The sequence below is a fragment of the Zootermopsis nevadensis genome, unplaced genomic scaffold, assembly GCF_977971745.1.
Source record: "Zootermopsis nevadensis isolate Lab colony 2312 unplaced genomic scaffold, Znev_1.0 Znev_ptg000001l, whole genome shotgun sequence".
In the NCBI taxonomy this organism is placed as follows: Eukaryota; Metazoa; Arthropoda; class Insecta; order Blattodea; family Termopsidae; genus Zootermopsis; species Zootermopsis nevadensis.
The window spans coordinates 15,403,006-15,418,125 of record NW_028259133.1 but is presented as its reverse complement, the minus strand read 5'-3'; the positions used below and the strand labels follow the sequence as shown (position 1 = coordinate 15,418,125).

General features: G+C 40.6%; 1 protein-coding gene across 4 annotated transcripts in view; it reads right to left on the bottom strand.

Annotated features, from left to right (window-relative positions):
- LOC110829355 (thrombospondin type-1 domain-containing protein 7B) overlaps positions 1-15,120 on the bottom strand; it is a 157,626-nt gene that overhangs the window by 115,698 nt on the left and 26,808 nt on the right. For 3 of the 4 annotated variants that reach the window (XM_087343740.1, XM_087343720.1, XM_087343736.1), the window contains exon 1: positions 2,501-2,577. The exons of the other annotated variant lie outside the window; for it this stretch is intronic. The gene's annotated coding sequence lies outside the window, so the exon portion shown is untranslated. Of the gene's footprint in view, positions 1-2,500; positions 2,578-15,120 lie in introns of those variants that run through there. 4 annotated transcript variants of the gene reach the window in all.

The following is a 15,120-nucleotide window of genomic DNA, read 5'->3' as shown; positions in this document are numbered from 1 at the left end:
ACACAATTCCTGAAATCTTAGTGTAGAGGAACATTTCCACACTTGGCAGGATTTCAGGTTCTCAAGAGCCAGTTACATCTAGATTTCTGTCTTCTGGGTTGTTGCGATTCATCGCCCTGATGATGGAGGCAGTATGACCTCTGAAAAGTTGGTAAACATCTACCAGATTACACAGCGCAACAACCCAGAAGACAGAAATCTTCATACTCACCGCTGTGAAAACCTCAAATCATACACAGTTAAATCTACATTCGATCCTCAACAACCTACGAGTTCTCTACCAACCAATCTGATGAGTCTGCACTGCACTGCATTTTCATTCTTGTAGGATAATAAGAAGTTTTAAAATAGAGAAAATAACTCTCTGCCATTGAAAACTTCATTAAACGAAAAGAAAAAGGGTTCCCCATTAAATAAAATATGTTCCCGTAAGAAACTGCCAAGAAATTGATGCCAGTTTGTTGTAAGCTACCTCCGGTTTAAAAAACTTATACTGGAAGTTGTCAAATTTGATAGGGAGGTAAAAAGTTACAAAAGTTTGCTAGATGCTTCCCTCAAGTCAGAATGGTTCAGTAAATTGTGAAATCACTTCTCCCTGTGGCTTCCGATTCCATTTCCATGTAGTACATAAATCTCATATATACTATAAAACACTTGATTTAAACATGTCTCCCTTAACTTCACTAAATGTTTCATCGACGAATTTTTATTTTAACATTATACTGTAACACTTTCCATGCCATACCCCAAGATATCTGGAAAAAAGTACTGCTCTGATCTCAAATTAAATTGTATTTCAGAACTAGCCTCTTTCTTGGGATACAACATTCTCATTGAAATCGGTACGCCCACGAAACTAGTTAGGCTAATTAAAATGTGTTTAAACAAAACTTATAATGGGAGAAACCATAGGTGTCTTTAAAAAACCAACGAAGCTCTACTAGACGTTGGTTGTTACACTGATCCAGAAGTAAACGTAGAGAAAACGAAGTTATGTACGCATCGCCAGCATAATGCAAAACAGAATCATAATACAAAGAGAGTGGGTCAATCTTTGGACCATCTGGCACGTTTAAATATGCCACTATACAGTTCAGACTCTTTTGTCTTTCTGCATGCTACCTAAAAACGTAAAAATTAAAATAAACATTTAGATTTAGATTTTACCTAATTTCTCTCACATTGAAGGAATAAAACAGAGTCTGAATATGGCTGCCTTCTGGGTTGTCTCGCCGTGTGGTCTGGCAGAAGTTTACAGACGTTCAGGGGTGCCTGCTGCCTCCGGGGAGATAAGGCCTTAGGCCTCAACCTTAAATATCTACCCGACTACACGGCGCAATAGCCCAGAAGGCAAGCACGTTCGTACTAGCCGCCGCGAGAACCTGAAAGCTCACTAATTTCAGTGTGAACTGAAAGCTAGCGAATACAATGAACCTGAAATACACAGAACAGATACACTGCTTTAAATTTTGACCCGCACAAACATTCAACATGTTGTAATCGCCCGTAGAGAATTTGTTTTATAATTTTTAATGGGCACATGATTCTTTCGTGGTCCGATTGCTTCCTCGGCGCAAAGGCAAGGAAATGATAATTTATCTTAGTAGCTGCTTGTCATAATGAGAAATGTCGGAATGTCTACATGAACTGGTAGTAAAATGACTGTAACTGAAAGGATAATAATAATTTCCACCTGTGTAAGTCTGTCACAAACATGTAAGGATGATTAAGTTCTAGAACAACAGGCCTGTGAGTGAAATTTACTTTCTGACAAAAAGAACTCTGGAAAAGTCGTGGAGCAGCTTTTCAAATACCAGCTAATTTTATAATAAAAAATTATTTATTTATAAGCATTCTTTCATATATGCCTATCAATACACTTCAATTTAGCGTAATTTTAGTTCTCAATCCGAACTTGTAAAGAAATTACAGTAAACATTTATTTTATAGAATTTCAATTGTAAGCTTGGTAGGGACTTGGACGTTAAGAAAAACTGATTTTAAGTTTTCAAAACGGTAACAATTTGGATTTTGATCTTCTGAGTTATGACATCGTGCAGTCTTGTAGGTGGATAACATTCGGAGGAATGTATCTTTTCCATCTGCGGGGTACATAAGCCAGAAGACCACAATCCATTTTCAGTGTCGTACGAAACATCAAATCTCATTTCTTCTTAACCTAAAAAAAATGCTTAGCAAACCTTTGTCGTCAAAAGCAAAACACCATCTATCACCAACCCTGTTAAAATTAAATGTTGGAGTCTTACATGCATGTAGGCAAGGATTAAATGAAGTTGGCGTTTCAGCTATCATCCACAAACCGTATTAAGGTTCGTGTGTTTAAATATGTTCTTTGGAAATAAAATACTGGACCACGTATATGCGTACTACAATACCTAACAAATTTAGAACTAACAGTCTCTTTCGTGCATGAAGACAAAGCCGCAGACAAGTGCTGTACCAGAGCTACAGTACACAGTTAGCATGGTGCAGAGTTTACCTGGAACAGAACAGCGCACCAGAGCCCCAGACCCTTCAGTACCAGCGAACAGCTCACGACTACTGCCACCCGCCTGCTAGAGCTGCTGCTGTGACGTCACAACGCATGCGTCGCGACGCCAGGCGCTGTCATGTGTTGAACAATTTGCATAAAATTAATTAAATAATTTGCATCCAAAGAAACTTAGCAGCCTTGTTGTGAAAAGATACATAGCAAGGAAGTCTGCTGCTGCAGACACCGCCATCCACACGGTGAGCCAAAATATTGCTTCACAAAGTATAAGCAGAGTTTCTGTGTTTGAGCCCCGAGCAAAAGATTTAATTGATTTTCCACTATTCATTAGAAACCTCGTATGTGGCTTATTTATAAAAAGTCCTTTGCATATGCAATTAAGGAAAGCACTTTTTTATTCTTAATATTTTGTCACACACACATGTTCTTTAATACGCGTTACTGACGTATTATTAACGTTTTAAATGTTATATGACTGCTAATGCAAATTACAAACTCAGGATTAAATAAAATAACTAACTAACTAGACGGCGTACGGACCTCGAAGGTTCATCACCGAATTAACCAAAGCCCTCCATCGCACCCTGCCCTGTGCCAACAAAATCCAGTGTCTTTCAACTCGTATCTCCCACAGATCCCGCCTGATTTTATCCTGCCATCTACATCTAGGTCTCCACAGTGGTCGGTTCCCTCGATTACATAAATTAAAAAATAAATTATGAAAAATTATATAAATATAGTTAAACGTTGCGTACACGCACGCACACATGCATGCGTCCTAAACACACGTATATACATAGATCTGCACATACATGCATGCCATACATACACACATACGTACGTACATACACACACACGCGAGCGAGCAAGTCAACATCTTCTGGTCTACTGTCCACACAAAAGAGTTTGTTGTTGAGGAACTACTGTATCCTGCCAGTTTCACATCTGCCGACTTACATGGGATCTCGTTCACGCATGTTAACTACTAGGATGCCGCTAGCCCCGAAGTACCCCCACAGAATATTTATGTGAAGCATTTATTTCGGAACTGGGCCGCAGTTCCTCCGACTTGGGTCAGTGTATCGCAGATATAGGAATGCTCACAGCTACTTAGCATCGTTTGTCACGCTTAATTTCTCATATAGTTTGCCCTATAAATGTCGTATTTCGCCACTGTGTATAATTATAGGTGACTTAACTTCTAAGCCCCTCCCTTCAGGCATCAGAGTCCCTAGTGTGCATAATTACTGTCACGTGGTTGCACTATAATGTTTCGCGAACTTTTTCTTGGATAACGTGTTTCAACTATATAAATTCAGCTGCAATAATGGCTGTAAAAGCTTAACCATTCCGACGCTTCAAAAGAAATATGTCAATCAGACACACCAATTACTTTTGTTCTTGGCACATTACTTAATTTCACACAATCTATGGAGGAAAGTTTCCTGCCAGCGCTGAATACGAGTCTATCCCACCATACGCTACTTTATACAAATTCTGTGGTGTTACGTAGAGTAAATTGTGATGAAAAAGTCACTAAACCTCGCATTTACGCATTAATGCACTAAACCCAGTATTGCACTGCAACTTAAACATTAAGGTGTTTCAGTATCAATTCGGTTTCCATTCGATCCTCTTACTATATAGTATTCCGAGGTCCACGTAACTCTCAGAAGCTTCTGAAGGCGGCCGTCTTCTGGGTTGAAGCGCCGTGAAGTCTGGCAGAAGTTTACCAAAGTTTCAGGGCGATGAGTGCACTCATGGCCCTGATGATGGAGGCAGCAGCGACTTCTGAAGCGTTGGTAAACATCCGCCAGACTACACGGCGCTACAACGCAAATGACCGCCATCTTTCTGCTTAACTCTAACCAATTTTGTACGTAAAATTTTGTGCGTAACACCACGGAGCTGCCAGTCAGTAAAGTGACCAGTTTAGAGTTGAATGAACGTTGTTTTCCTCCTTCAAGATTCATTCTCGTACAATATTTTACGCTCGAGGGGTGAACGTTGAACTCAGGATACTGAGTGAGTATTTTCTACGGGATTCAAAGCAAAAAACGGTCAGTTGCGCAATTAAAATAGCCTATTGGCCCTGCTGCTATTCGCTTTACGTGTTTCAGCACGCTTCAACTGCACAGAACGTTTCTCTGCCAGCGATCAGTTCACTGGATACTGCGGTGTGCAGAAACTTTTTTTAAATTCAGTTGGACAGTTCATACAACTCCCTGCCTTTATTGCATAGACCCCTGTGATACCTGACGACTGAACTATCTGTGTTGTAAACACTCTTTATCAGCAACTACAGTTATCCAGTAATTATGCTCCACGACCCATCACTCCCGATGCTGTAAACGAAAGACGTATATAACTCCTCACAAGAAGTGAGACGTGACTTGCTTGCTTTTATGCACAGCAGGAGCCCAGGAAACTAAGGTGCAAGCACACAACTCTATTTTAACACAGGCTGCCTGATCAATATCATATTACCCTTTCTAAGGACGCAGTTATATTTAACAAGTCTGGAAAGGTGTACTCCAGTAGAGTACACGCGAATTGGGCCCACGCAGTGAACTGTGCGGAAATTAAAACAAAAGGAGGCAAAAATTGTACAGTACTGACAAATCTCAAGGCGCTATGTTTCACGCTCTTCCGAGAGTCAAAATTTTAATTGACCGTATTACAGTAAAGAAATAAAATAAAATAGCGCGCAGATGCTTCTTTTGATTGCGCGAATTATAACAATATTTTACAGCAGACAACCAGTCGGTTTTTATTTTTACATCATTTTTGATCAATTATTTTTGCAGTCTCCGCACATCTTTATCATCAGATACCGTCTCGTGCCTAACAAATCATCACATCAGCCGCCAACGCAAAAGAATGTGTTGTGATATTTCTGGTTCTCACGGCGGCGAATATGAAGATGTCTCCTAGAAGACGACGTTTCGGAGGTGCTCACAACCTCCATCACAAGGCTGAGTAAACTCATCGCCCTGATGACAGAGACCGGAAGCACCTGTTCGATCAACCTTCACGAGATTACACGGCGCAGTTTCCCACAAGACAGCCATCTTGAAAACATGCGTTGTTAAACAAATCACTCTCATTTTTTATGCTTCCTCAACAGCCACGCCACACTGGGATAGCACATTACAATAAACCACGTCCATCGTCCATCTGCTTTTCACCAGCTCAAGATCATCTACAGAAGACAATTCGTTGTTAAACTATTCTCAGTTTCGAAGTTTCCTTACGGGCAACTCTGGTCTCGAAGAGAACTTTCTAATTTGCTGCGACCGTTCCTGCTGCCTCATCAGGCCTTGCGCATTCCCCACCTCACCGCCAGTTAAAGAAATCCTTCGCGTCCTTTCGACCGCGGCCTTCCAAATCTCCATCGTGCATTGTCTTGCTGTACTACAAGACAAAACTAATTCAAACTCGCACCAGAGCTTTTTCCTGCAACCTCGTGGGGAGGGGCGAGGAATATTCCAATTAACGTAATTGAATAGGAAAACAAGCAGGGACGTGCAACAACAAAAATACCCAGTACAATCCAATATCTGCATGACAGAGATCCAAGCATCGTGGATGACGGGTCAGCCAGCGCCCTTTCGCACTGAGAATGTCGCATATTCGAGTCCTTACGTCCTATCTGACAAACTAACTACTACAACTGTAACATAAACAAGGACACGATAGCTTCCTTCCAAATCCCATCCAACACAAAATTCATTATCACTTCACACTAAACAACTCATGAACTTCACAGAATGGTTCGTGAAGCTCTTCATGAAATTTTCTCCAGCCTTCTACTACTCTCTATCCTAGGTCAAAATATTTTTAATTCGTCCTACAGTTTGTCCAAGAAATTGACATCTATCTGAGCTATACAGTTAATTAGAATGTCTACCCATAACCAGGGGCGACCATACTAAACACTTGCAAAACAACTTGAAGTGTTAACAAAAGTTGTATAAGAAACTGTTGAAATAACATAGTATATATTGATGATTGTAATTCAATACAGTTATATTGGATTAATTAATAAAGAATATCGCTTTCATTACACAAGGTTCCATGCAGATCACATAATACTGTAACCTGCTCGCGCCAGTCCGTTGCCTGTATTCCAACAGTCAACGCGCGAAGACGTCTTTCTCTCACGTGCAACGAGTGTTCGTTGTCGAAAACTACTGGCATCTCGTTCTTACTTCCCAGAATGAGTTTAGGGAAACAGTTCCCGACTCTCCTGTGCCAAAGAAATCGACAATATCTCGTCTGGTGAACCGTTTCCGTGACAGAAACTGTTCGCCGGATTGAATCAAACATGAGAAAGAACAGAATTCACACATCGATGAACGCGGCTGATATTTCCAACACTTAACATAACACTGATTTTGTTAAACTTCGGTTTAATTTATTTTTTAACAAATAAAACACGGTCTGCGTAACTTTTCTATCACTCTGTATTTATCTTCGCCTGATATAATAGCCTATATCCGTCACATGTGACTGTACGAGTGCACCGTTTGTGTGATGTAAAAAAACTGAAATTAAGTTGACGGTGGCGACATTGGTAGCAAGAAATGCAAATTCCTTTCAACTTTGATAGATCATACTGCGCTGGATGGTAACATAATTATCAAAAATGTAGACTGCATTCATCTATCTCAGGATGTGGTCCACTTCTTGCGAACACGGTCCAACAAAACTTCGAGTTTCATATAAAAGGCGGAAAATATCTTGACTACCTGAGCGACTACCACCTTCTCCAAAAGGACTCTGCTTCATGTAGTTACTTAGTTAATAAGTCATTAATTACTAATAATGACTAAGCAGGGAGTTCGGGCGTAAATGAACTCCTGCTTCAAACAAAACGATGCTTATGCAGTAATAAGTTCAGTCGGGAGACAGATCTGTGGGTGGAAAGCGTGAGATGGCCTGACTAGAGGACAGCCGATAACGAGGCTATTTATGGAGCTACATGAAAAAGAGTTAGAGCACTGCCGGCAACAACAGCATATGTCCACGAACGTTTACACAGGAAACAGCGCCAGTACTGGAATACTTGATGTCCCGCTCTCTTATAAACAGGTTCAAGAAGGAGCCGAAGACAGACGAGAAGAAAGAGCTTTCATATTTTTCAATTAACGAAGAACCCCCACTATCTTCATCAGCTAAATGAGGGAGCAAAGAGAACAGAGCAGGGAGGAAAACTGATTTCTGCTTGAAATTGGGAACTTGGAAAAAAAGAAGTGGTCGACAGACAGACTTTGTCAGTCAGAGAATCCTGGAAACAAGGCAATATAGTCTGTCTCCAGGCACAATGTGAATTTCATTAGTACAGGCTAACCAAAGCGGATCCTGTCTTCCGCAGTTCGCAAAGACTCAGTCAGTCTTCTTTATTAACTTCTCTCTACGACGACACTCCCAGGTTGATGGCGGGCAGGCAAAACTGATACGAAACCTCAAGGAGTTTCTTGTGATACCACACTAAATAAACACCTGCCTACTTCTAGACAACACTGCACCTATTTACGCGTAACTGTTAGCATGCAGTAACATGTTGTATGTCTAGAAATTATACTCACTTTATGAAATCAGAAGATTGAACATTTCTGTCTTCTGGGTTGTTGCGCTATGTAGTCTGTTAGATGTTTACCAACGTTTCAGAGGTCGTACTGCCTCCGTCATCAGGGCGATTCATCGATTCAACTAAGAAATTTCCATTTCCTAATTCAAAAACTAAATTCGAAGATTGAGGAACAGTCCGTGATTTACCACATTACGTCCCACAACATCCTGTAAAAGCTGCGTGCAGCTTTCTTCACTCCGAAAATTGGTTGTTGTGCCACTTTGCATCTGAAGGTGGGATTTGTTACTGACTTTGGAACTTTCGACAGCTGTCCGACACGTATCGCTTTCCTTGCTATCCGGGTTGGAGGTACATCGTGTCGCCATACTGATGATCAGTCTTGTCTTCTTGGCGAACATTAGGAGATTGATACCCTGTTTCAATTACACCACACTAACCATAATATGTGTCAATTTACACAAAAAGTAATAGTTACAAAGGAAGAAATTACAGGAAAAAATAAAAAACGCTAATAAAATTAAGAAAGAAATAAGGTCCGAAATACAACGTTGTTTGACAACTGAAGAATCTGATAATGAAGGCAGCAAGCATCTCTGAAAAGTCGGTAAACGTCTATCAGACTATAAGACAACCCAGAAGACAGGCATCGTCAAATTAAAATGCAGTCTAGAAACGAAGCCACATTTCTGCAATGCATAAACCCCTCGATAAATAGCGTTTCTGATCATAAACGGTGAATCACTGGTGTTAAACGAGAGATATTTTGAAAACAACACCGGAAACATGTATTGGTACTAAACACTTTAAACTACATAAGTATCCGTAAACCACCCTGGAGGCCTATAATTGTGTTAAAACATCGGACACTAACAAAGCGATCATTTGATAAATCTGCAAATCCCCGGTGTGTACACGCATTATAAGAATTAGAAACGGGATAACACGAAAAATTGTATACCTACTGAAGAATATTAATAAGCCTATTTTATGCAGATCAGTTTGAAAAATAAATTCTTTCGTAACGGATGTAATTAAAGAAAGATACAGAGTTCACAACTATTTTTGTACCTTTCCATTGGAGTAATACGTGTACAAACTTTACAAACCCCTTAGACTTCCGGGTTTTGACGCCTTCTAGACTCGTAAGTAGATACCAGCATTTTGGAGATATATAATATCTGCAGCCTTAGGGCTAAAGGGCGATGCTGGGAAGTGGAGGGATTTATACACGGTTGGAGGAAGGTAAGGCTAGTGGCCCACTCCTCAGCCTCCCATACTTTCACTCTGTATAAGCAATCGCCACTTTAGCACTGACAATGGAGACAGAATGTTTCTCCAAACTTTGTATCTACCTTTGCGTCTACAAGGCGTCAAAACCCAGAACAACTACATTTTCAGGTATAATTAATAGCCATATTATGGCAGTAGGTCCACATTGTGAATATGTTCAAAACATTTCTAAGCAACGCTAGTAGTAGAATCCACAGGCGCAACGCCAAAAATACTGCAGACCGCCACCGGACACTATCCTGAAACACAACCTCCAATCCTCACAGCATATTTCCATAATATCCGTATTAATGCCACTACAATACCTTCTTCTTGGGCTTGTAAGTGACGTTTCCCACCAGAATTCTGTGTGCATTTCCTGTCTCCCCAAATATAATCTCCCTTACTATAACATCCTAATAATATCTGACATTAGCAAAGCACAAAGTCCCTCGCTATAAAAACGCTTCCTCGTCAACAAAAACGTGTTCTCCCAGAAATAAAAGATATGATGATTTCAAAAGAAAAAGTAGCTCCACCATATTAAAACTGTTCAGTGATCGTCGGTACATCCAAATCCCTGTTACGTAAGCTTCGCTCTTATGTAACAGGCCCACATGTCGATAATGCTTGTCGGCGCATAAATGTCTGTCGATAAGAGCCAATTATTGTGTGTAATTGGAGGCCACTGCGAGTGTTTAGAACGCATGTTCGTATTAGACTATCAAGTTTAATTTGCAATTAACTTGGCCCTCGCCATTATATGAACCGAACATTAATCACCATAAAACAAAATCACAGCATGATGAGTAGGTCCCCTGTCACGAGGACACGGCGCGTCCTCAGACTGCGGAGAGGAAAAGGCCTCCAGACATGGAGAGTAGCTGCGAATATACTGAATATGCAGTTTCAAAGTAGGTTTTTAAGGTTTTCACAGCGGTCAGTCCAAAGATAACTGTTTTCTAGGTTAAGCGCCGAGTAGTCTGGTAGAAGTTTACCAACGTTTCAGAGGTTCTCGCTGCCTCCATCATCAGGACGATGACTGCCGCAAGGATCTCTAAAACGCTGGTAAACTTCTACCAGACTACGCGGCGCTACAACCCAGAAGATAGCTATCAACATGTTACATAGGCCCCTTATTGGACATATACAGCTTTCTTTTTAAGAACCTAAACAGTTGAAAAATTGCGCAATTGATTCTTAGCTTCAACAGTACCATAAAAAACGGAAATCTGTTTCTCGTTTTTATGCCACACATTTGTATTCTGGAGGTACTTAGATCAAAAGCCGGACAGCAACAGCTGAGCCGATTGTGGTTTCCTTCAGTCTCTAATGGCTAACTTTGAGACAGGACTCGATTTCTGCATTACCGACGTACAGAATTCATATCGTAACATATAGGCCTAAATTGTTAACATGTACTGAGAAGTTTAGTTAATTGAGACTGGCTGGGAGTGCAGCAAACATCGGAGAGCTCAGAAAATTTTAGTCGGTACACCTCAAGGGAACCCCTACGTGTACTGCAAAACATCAGACATCAACAGTAATTATACCTGTGACGACAGAATCATCTCCTTGAGTTCATGGTGAGTTATCACAGCGAAAAGGTCACGATGCTAATGCCAGTATTGCAGGCAGGTTTGAACTCGTCAATTCAGCAGATCTGTCAGCTAGCGAACTCCTTACAGATCCACCACATCATGCTGACATGTCTCCTGTGGTCATTCTCAACTCCAGACATGTCAAAGTGGACTGGACACTTGTTATACAAGACCCGTTTCACTCAAGTTAAATTGGCTAACTGAACAGTAACATCTCAAATGGATTCACCGAGGAGGAAAGTTGAAGACGTAATGTTCCTCATTCTTTATTCTAAAAGCATCCAGTTCAAATCCCTTCGTCGGCGTCGGCACTGTTTGCGTCAGTCGTGTGGATGCTGGGACAGTATCCTGGGACACATCATAGAAACGTCCTTCCCAGTCCTTTTCAGTTCATCAGTGTCATGAACTACGAACGCCTGTATTCAACGCCTGTTCCCAAACCTTATATGTACATCTGACATTTATAAACTTTCTTCGGATATGCAGTCTCTTCGCTCCTTTATTTTATATTCCTTGGCTTTGGTGTTTTGTGTCCGTTCTGTAACATGTGCACTAGACAGGAGATTCAGTAGTCCCAATTTCACTGATATTTTAAGCATTAAATGTTTTCGTGTGTCAGACTTCTTGTTGATTATATAACATATAGGGCCTAACAGACGATATATGGCACAACGTTGTATTTTACAAGCTGTGTTATTAGTCGTCAGCTTTTAGAACTACTTATAAAGGAAATGCCAAGGGAAGAACCAAACTGTTAAGAGATAAAGATATTGAATAAATAATTCTTCGTTAAATTTCAACGGAGATTTTACACGAGTCCTGCAATATCCAACAGTTAGTAGAAACCTTCAAACAGAGAAATTACCTGCTCGGTTAAACTGAAATATCTTTGGAAATAGACTAAACTTCAATACTTCATTTGGCAGTCATTGATAGCGCTTTATATCATATTTCATACGATAATAAATACGATTTGCTTTTGTAGGAAGTGGTTTAAATGTCATGGCGATGATTTGTGGGTCAATCGATAGTTGAACCACCTCCCCTCGCGATCGTACGCTGATATGTGGGACAGAAATAAGTTGGCAGCAATGGTGAGGCGAGGGTTAAACTACATCGTAACTGTAGTGAGAGCAAAGAGACAGGCCAGGGAAATCCAGAAAATAACTTAACAATTACAGTAAAAGTAAAATACGCTTAGTGTAATATTTTATTGAGGTCGCATACTGTTGGGAAAGAATTGCGTGCCTCAGATCATTTGCTGTTCTCAGGCGCTCGAAGTGGCTTCGACGAGCGATGCGACGCGGCCCCAACTCATACACACGCAGCACATCTTCAGTCACTAATTACCGCATCACACATTCTGTTTCGCACTTACCGCATAAACTCTGTCCTTGACTTATCCCCAGACGTGAAGATCAAGAGGTTTGAGGCCACGTGACCATGGCAAGACAGAATCCAATAGAAAATGAGACGAGACTGCATTCGGATGGGCTGTGCGCTGTATCGCCCGTGAAAGCCACTTCGAGCGCCTATTAACAATGTTTGACGACTGTTGTGGAGACGCTCTTTCTCCGATATGTGACCTGAATACAAGCAAGTTACAAGCCTAAATTTTACTTTAATTTATGTGTGTAATGTGTGTATTTGTTGTGCCAAACTTCAATCCGTTACACACAAAAAAAAACTTTGAAGAATGCGACGAGAGATGAGTGTGATGCATTCCGGAACCTACACGCGAGGTTTCTAGACAGAGCAGTCATGAAGCGAACTTCTGTGTTGTAGGTTGGCACAATCTGACGAAAGAAGCGTCCGACTATTCCGCCCGAGTCTCAGCCACCGTCAACAAAATTCATGCTTTTAGTAAGTTTGGCAGCAGTGCCGTCACTAAGATCTGCATTCTCTGTACAAACTCCGGCCACCCCGAAGTTCATACCGCTCTCAGACCTACTTTTCTGCATGCATAGAGAACGTGATACGTATTTCCTGTCGTTTTGATTCTTACCACGTGGCTGACATTCAGGTCGCCATTGAAGATGTCGCACGTTTTCCTCGTATTGTCCTCCAACACAATGCATAGATTACAGAAAAGAAAACCTGACCACGTAAAAGTCGTAAAATCCTGTAAGAGGATTTCCATCTCGCCTAGCTACATTAAGCAGCTGGTAAGACATCATTAGATCCAACAAATTCATGAGAATAAGTGGCTGGTTCGTTTAGATCGGATTCATTTGTCACTGGAACAGAGTGTACAGCGGCTCCTGGTTGTTGATTAAAAGGAATGAAAGGAGTAGCTTTCTGAGAACCAATTTAAACTGCTCGTACACCAATAGTGTGCCTACCGCTCTGTATATCGAAAATATCGATTAATCGATACTGTATAACTTTGGTTTCCTACTTGCCGCCCGCATTGACAGGAGACGAGGAGAGAATACCCTAAGCCCCCCCCCTCTTCTTCTTTGTTTTATGTTCAATGCACGAAATGCATAAAATGAACTCAAAATGTGGAAGTCACTTGTTATTTGTTCGATGATCAGCACCTTCCGTCTCCGAAACTGCTGAATGGATTTTCATTGTATTTTTATGGGTTCTACGGAAAAAGATATGAGTGATTTTTAAATCGATCTAATATAACGTTGATATCACATAAATTGTAACTTCATCACTTGCCTATTTATTGTAAAATATGCTCATCGATTACAAAATTGGTGCATGACACAAAATTGGATCTATTTTATGTCTGTAATATCTAATAATCACCACAGTGGCATCAGATACAGCACTGTTAAAGTAAGAAGCAACAATTATGGCCACTCCATTTGAAATTATATAATTTCACAAACTGACGCGTTCAAATTGGAATGATATTTGATGAACTAATGGATCCTACAGCCAGTGATCGACGTTCCGAATACTGACCCCGTCTTATAGTTTTCCTATAGCAAGAATTCAAGATTTTAAAGAAGTGACAATTTATTTCAGAGTTTACAAAAGGTGTATAACTATAGTCCTACTAATAACCGAATGTATAAATCGATTGACACGACATTCGATCTTGGAACCAGCAGAATACGAGATAAAGGTTCAAACCGACTGAGCCGTTTGTGCTAGTTCCTGATTACACTTGGAAAACTGCCGGGTACTCTTCGTGTTGCATAAAATGCAGCTGTACAACTTCCCCGCACAGAACTGCCCCTATTTAAAAAAATGGTACTATACAGTGGAGATATGAGAGCAAAGGCTATTTTGCAAGTCAAAATAAGACACTCAAAACTTGATGTTAAGGCATGCCATTTCATGTTACAGACATTATTATGAATTAGTTGTGAGCAGATACACCAAACAATAATACAGGTCTCCTTCAGTACAGATAACGGATAAAACTCGCTAAAACGAATGTCGAAACTACAATGGTGTATATTTATCGAAATACAACACAGAATCAAGCATGATTCTTCGTAGTTATACATTGCGACACAATTTACAGCAGATCTGTATCTGAAGTTGACGAACATAAGAATAAATCCATTACGACAAACCACAAAACAGGCGACTGAAAAACGTGTTTTACGTACTGGAACGGTAGCCAGTTTGTTCTCTAAGATCCTCCATCTGGACCACTCTGACAATCAGACACGTGGTTATATTACGTTAAAACTGTGTGTTCATTTTGTATAGCCCGTCAAAATCTTTCCCCAGTCACGGTTTCCGCAAGCCTTTAATTTTCTTCAACACACCCAAGTATGTACAAGGTGTGATGTGTTTCTCTTCCCGCTTCCCTTTTGTGGCTTTTTATACCCTAATTTTCAACCCTCCCTTACCCCGTCACATTTTTGCCCTATCTCATAAATACCCGAGTCGCTGGACTCAGACAACAGCGCCTGTAGTTTCAATGCTTGCCACGGCTCTTAACAACACGATACTTTTGTAATGCATGGCTACTGACGTGTCGACACTCAAACTAAGACTTTCAGTTCTACATCTGCCTCGAAGCATTATTCTACCAATCGGATACTTACTGAGCTGAGTTTTACTATAAATACCACTCGGCAATCATTGTCTCCATGGGCGTCAATACGACCTTTATGCTCCTTAACCATAAAATCTTTCATTAAAACGAGATGATTCTAGTAAAATACAAT